The following is a 6358-nucleotide window of genomic DNA, read 5'->3' as shown; positions in this document are numbered from 1 at the left end:
CCAGGCCTTGTTAGTAAAGGTATGCTTATCATGGTTAGGTTAGGCAAGCCAAAACGAAGATTTAGACTTACACATGTTATATATCTACCAAAATTGATAGACTAAGGAATGATGCAATTTTTGAGTAGATTTTGTTTTTGGTAAGTGAGACTGACAGATAATTTGTAGAATGGCTTCACTACCTAAAACTTACCTTCCCCCGAAAATACCTTTTTTTATTCTTGACACCTTTCACCCAGGGATTGTGGATAAGTTATTAAATACAAAATATTCTGTTTTGCCTGCATTTCCAAAGTTTCCTTATTATATATTTCGAGTATTAAGATTTTTTGTTAATATTCTAGGAGGCTTTCCATAGCTCCCGGGATGGTTGAAGGTAAATTTCTCTTCTAAATTTTCTTGTGATTGTGTAGACTTTTTTTTCTCTGCAGATTTTCTTCGCCTTCGAATACATAGACCCTAGGGTAAATTGGGGGGGGGGGGGGGAGGCTACCCGCGACTGTAGCGAATCATATTGTGCATCCGTTTGTTGTCATGAAAGTATATTTGGTTCTAGTATTTGCCTCTGGGGGCACTTGAGCTAAGTGGGGGGGGGGGGGGGGTCGCACACCTCGTACTGGATTTATCCAGGGAGGGTATGGTATCCTCTGTCAAAAATTTTACAATCTTTCCAGGACCTGTAAGAAGCCACATTGTAAAATAGAATCATAGACAGACAGATCCACATCTTATTACTGTGATATATATTCAAAATAAATGAGTATTTTTAGACAAGTAAAGCGTTTGAAATACTATAACTAATGTTCTGTTTATGTTCAGGTTTTAGGCTATTAATCCGGGTAAGGAATATTATTCAGTTAGGGAGTTGAATCCATTTTTATAGAAGCAGAAATATAATCTATGATTATGGTTTGAACCCTCTAAAACTGTAATCTACCTTTCCACTTTTCCCTCTCTTGGTGAAGATATCTTCAACGTTTTTACGATTTTTGAAATGTAAGATTCTACTTTCCCCTCTCTTGGTGAAGAGATCTTCAACGCCGATACGATTTTTGAAATGTAAGATTCCACTTTCCCCTCTCTTGGTGAAGATATCTTCAACGCCGATACGATTTTTGAAATTTAAGATTCCACTTTTGCCTCTCTTGGTGAAGATATCTTTAACAAGAGAGAAAACAGTGGAATCTTATATTTCAAAAATCGTATCGGCGTTGAAGATATCTTCACCAAGAGAGGGGAAAGTGGAAGGGTAGATTACAGTTTTAGAGGGTCTAAACCATAATCATAGATTATATTTCTGCTTCTATAAAAATGGTTTCAACTCCCTAACTGTTATTGTAAAATTATCTAAACTGTTTACAAACGCTTTCATATTTAAAGACCTAGTTTCTTTTTAAAAATGCTAAATGAAATAAAAGAAAAAATTATTAAAAAGAAAAATAACACGTCGTCTCAAGTTTTTCATCCGGAAAAGAACAAATATTTATTTTATGATCCCAATTTTTCAATACAATATTCTTTTTTTAGTGGCGTAGCTACTCTTTGACTAGTTTATATCCGTGCGTACGTCACAACGCCATTGAACCTGTAAATGCTATGTAGAATCACTTTTTAACCAGGGATAGGACAATAGCCGATTAATTGATGTGCAACACATCCACAATGATTATTTATAAACTAGTCCCTTCTGTAGATTACAATTAATGGTTGAAACGTTTAAACACTCAACTTAATAAACTAACCAATCCAAATTGACTAAATGTCTCCAAAGTTGAATAAGAAAACGTTAATATGAGACTTTGGGGACTAGTGTAATTAACAGTTCATTGTCCCCTCTCTCTGCTTTTTTAACACTGTAATTCTCACTCTATGACTTTACGCTCAATTTTTCTTAAACTAACCTAACACCCCTACAGACCAACATACATAAATCTCCCAAAAACACAAAAATAACACACACAATACATGAATAGAATCATCACACTCACCCAAACTATGAATACGCTTACAGTAGCTGGTCTCTTGTTTAGTGTATTAGTGTCATTTGATAATGATAAATACTAAATTTCTGACTATCCCCTATTTTTCATTTTCTCTGTAGAGCGGACTACTGGTTTTTTTCCCAATAAAATATTAATATTGCTGCGCTACTTATGGACATATAGTCCTTGTTTTCTTTTGAATACACTCACACACACACTCTTTCATCCTGTTCAATTCAATTTTATATTTGTGAGTGTGTGTGTATGTTTTTCTGTGTGTGTGTGTTTGTAAGACAAAGAATAACCACAAAAAGAGTAGACATTCGCAACTGACGGAAAAGCTACCTTAGGCTGGGTTAAGTTCCCTAGGTGAGGGCTTTTTAGTTATAGCCTGGAAAGAATAAAAAACAAGGATGATAAATTCCATAAAAGCAAAGCTCTGAAACGATAGGACAAACGTACATTAGCACTTGTAGAGTGACAAAACTGAATATAAATGTATAAAAGTCAAAACAAATTTTGGCTATACTCAAAAAACGCCTATCTCAGAAAACGCCTATCTCAAAAAACGCCCATCTCAGAAAACGCCTATCTCAAAAAACGCCCATCTCAGAAAACGCCTATCTCAAAAAACGCCTTTTTCATAAAATGCCTACTACATTTTTAAAAAATAAAGCCTAATTTATAACTACTATTCAATAGAATAATAAAATACTAGTCATTAATAATCTCTTATCTAATACACAAATAAACAGTTACCAAATTAACCAGTCACTAAACTATGTACAAAGATGGATAAAAGCTAAATTTTGTGTTTTCCAAACTATTTGTACCTTCCTTACATCCTAACCAAATTTCACAACCCTATTTTGTAATTCACCCAACTCAAATTCCACAACATCTCTATGAATATCTCTTAACAAATTTACCAGGTTTAGTCATATTTATAAAGTTTAAAACTGATATTCTGTTAATTCAAGATATTAGGTCAAATAATAAAGAAAATAAATAAGAAGTATGTTTTAATGAAGCTCATAGTTGTTCATCTTATTGTAATAACTGAATAGTAAACTGGGTTGTTTGCAGAAGATACTAGATATATGAAATAAAGAAACTTAAAACATGAATTCACTACATAAAAGTTTTTGTTATTCAATTGTGATAAATTTTCAAAAAGCAAACCTTTAGTATATTATTGATCAAAATTTTAGAAAGAATAAAAAGTGCCTAAGTAATGTACAAGAGTGACATTATACTTCAGGGATAGATATTTCAATAAGAAGATTTATAATGTACATATTGCAGATAATTTTTAAAATTGTAGTAGGCATTTTATGGAAAAGGCGTTTTTTGAGATAGGCGTTATTTGAGATGGGCGTTTTTTGAGATAGGCGTTTTTTGAGATGGGCGTTTTTTGAGATAGGCGTTTTTTGAGATGACTCCAAATTTTCAGTGAATTAATTGAAAAACTGATTAAAAGCAGGACAATGTTGAAAGACATACTTACATTTTTCAAAGTTGATTACTGAAAAGCCTCGCTTATAACATTATAGATTAATAATATTTTTTAAAACATTGTATGTAAGAGCTTATAAATAGGCATTTGTTGATCGATATAGTTAAAATTGACATTCAGTTCCTAGTTATAAAAAGGAAGCGTCAGTAGCAGCAAAAAAAAATAGCTCTAACAAGACCAATTTTCAATTAATTGTTTGATTTCATCTGGAGCTTGTTTAGAACAAGTTTCAACCAAAATGTCTCAAAAAAGGCAGCTATGCACATGATTCCAGCATTATAATATTTTAAACGTGACGTGGCTTCCTTTAGGCCTTTAGGGCAAATAAAAAGTTATTGTTTGTTTATTTACATGCCTTTTTGTATTGTTTTATGCAGAAAATTAAGGTTTATCATAACATAAATAGAGTTTCTACCCAGCAGCAACCTAAAAAACAACATTCTAATTCTGTTATTTCCTTTTTTGCCAGTTGTAATAGCCTAGAAATAATTAAAGCAAAAATATCAATTTAGTAAGATTAGTTTTCATTGAAGCTAGTAAAAGTGGAGGCACAAATTATGACGTCAAAGAAAAATTAACTAATGAGAGGCCACTATAAATTTTACCATTGGTCAATTACAGTGTATTTTTTTTTGACGTCATAATCTGTGCCACCACTTTTACTAGCTTCTTTTCATTAAAACTGATGGATGAAATCAGCCAATTTATGACAAATTTTAAACATGTTTCACAAAGACAGACAAGGATACAAAGACAAACTTTTTGGTGACCATTGCCGAGGTACCAAGGTACATACAAATAACAAAAAAGCATCAAAAATGAATTTTGAATTGGTGGAAGAATGTAAATCTACAGGGTGGGGCAAATAAGACCGGACAAATTCTAACTTCTAAACAACTGGACATAAAATCGTCAATTTTAAAGATTTTATTGAATTTTAAAAACTGGCAAGCAAAATAGGTATATGACTATTAGATTATTTAATAAAATCGCCGCCAGCCTTAATCACCGCCGTCTAACCGCCTCCTCAACCGCTGGCAGGTCCAGGTCAAAATGTACTTGTCCAAGCTGGCGTAGTTCTCCTTGATAGTGGCAATAAGGGAGGTCTTTTTGGCATGGGCACGTTTATTGGTGAGTGCTTCAACGTAGCCCTGGGCCAAAAAGTCCATTGAATTAAGATCGGGCTGCTGGGAGGCCACATTTTCTTAGGAACATGAGTAACCGCAGGATCCAAATTCGCCCAACTTTCAAGCTTCCCTTATACACGGAGGCTCTTATTTAGACCACAGTTGAGCTAGAATGACACTCTTTGCCTTTTTGGACTTGGCATGAAGTTTCAGCTAGGGTTTTCAGCGCAACCTATAGTCCAAAATGAGTTTTAAAGTTCAATTTGGGTCCCTGAAGTCAAGAACCGAGAAATTTTCACGAATTTTCATGGTTTTTGACGTTTTTTACATCTCAAAATGTGACCCGTTCCACTTTGCTGGAGTACTACGGCCAAGCCATTTCAGATAGAGAGCTCTAGTCTTTTCTAGTGTCTTACTTATGTATCTAACAGTATCCCCAGTAAGTTGCATAACTCTACCTCACCTACAGATGGGCTGAGGTCAGATGTAGTAGGCCCTAGTCGAGAATCCTGATTAAACATCCGGCGCATTTAAAATCTGCCTTGTTGAACATATGCGCAGCCAGCTCGTTGTACACGTCCATCTTTGTCCAAAGATTTTTTTGTGCTAAAAGGTCATTATCTAAGCTTTTCATAGTGTGGTCAAACGTCCTGATTGGTCAAGTAGTTTTGGCGCTATGGCCGTTCAAAGTTTGTCCGGTCTTATTTGCCCCACCCTGTATAAGCCTTATTTTCAAGAAAGCATAAAAATCCAATGTCCCTACTATCCATAATCACTCCATGGCATTTACCCGGGAAAAGGTCGGAGTAGAAAAGATTATTATTATTGGTTTCCTGGATTTTTCTTTTCAAACCTTTTTATAATATTTTTCTGATATTGTCCTATAGATAAACTAACCCCATTATGTTTTATTCTTACAAAACTTAAAACGGTCCAAACACTTGAATGTGCATAACAAAAAATTAACAATTAAGAAAAGAAATAGCCAAAAATACAAATATATTCAAAGAAAAATCAATGAGTTTCTTAGATATGATGAGGATGGCAAAGCGTTGAACACACTTTAAAAAGATATTTAGTAGTGGGGGGGGGGGGGGGGTTATTACTTTATTACTTTTAAAGACTAAACGGATGCTGCTCTTTATTGTACCAAGAATCCTTTACACTTATTACCGGGTAAAACATCTAAAGAAAATTTAATTTTCTGCGGATATTTTATTATACTTTGCTTGCTAGAATACAATTAGAATTCTTTGCAAAAATATGAAAATTTTTAGAAGCAGTTTTTTTAATTTCCTGGTACGAAACAAAGAAATTTTTAAAAATATTGATAGGTAGGTCTTATCAATAAATCACAAATAAACATTTCATTTAACTTTTAAAAGCAAACCAAAATACAGCTAATACTAATATTAAAGCAACAGTATGTTTACCCGCAACCGTGACTCAACACGTAGCGCATCCGCTCGTCGTCGGGAAGGTGATAGGTTCGAATTTCGGTCTGACACCACTTCATAACTAAAGACGTTAAAATAATTCCACTGCCGCTATGTCAGTTGCGCGACATAAATAGTTAGAGTAGGGGGAATGCCTCGGATCAAAACAAGCGCAACTCATTACCATGCACAGTTAGGACTTCTCAGCCAAAGGTCGTGCAATCAAGGGGTTGGTTGTCTGATGAGTATTGGTTACCCAATGCGACTAAGCGCGTTACATTGCATTTCAAAATGCAG

This window comes from Acartia tonsa, chromosome 13 (assembly GCF_053477335.1).
Source record: "Acartia tonsa isolate MP-2025a chromosome 13, ASM5347733v1, whole genome shotgun sequence".
In the NCBI taxonomy this organism is placed as follows: domain Eukaryota; kingdom Metazoa; phylum Arthropoda; class Copepoda; order Calanoida; family Acartiidae; genus Acartia; species Acartia tonsa.
The sequence above is the reverse complement of the archived record's forward strand: the minus strand, read 5'-3'. Positions refer to the sequence as shown.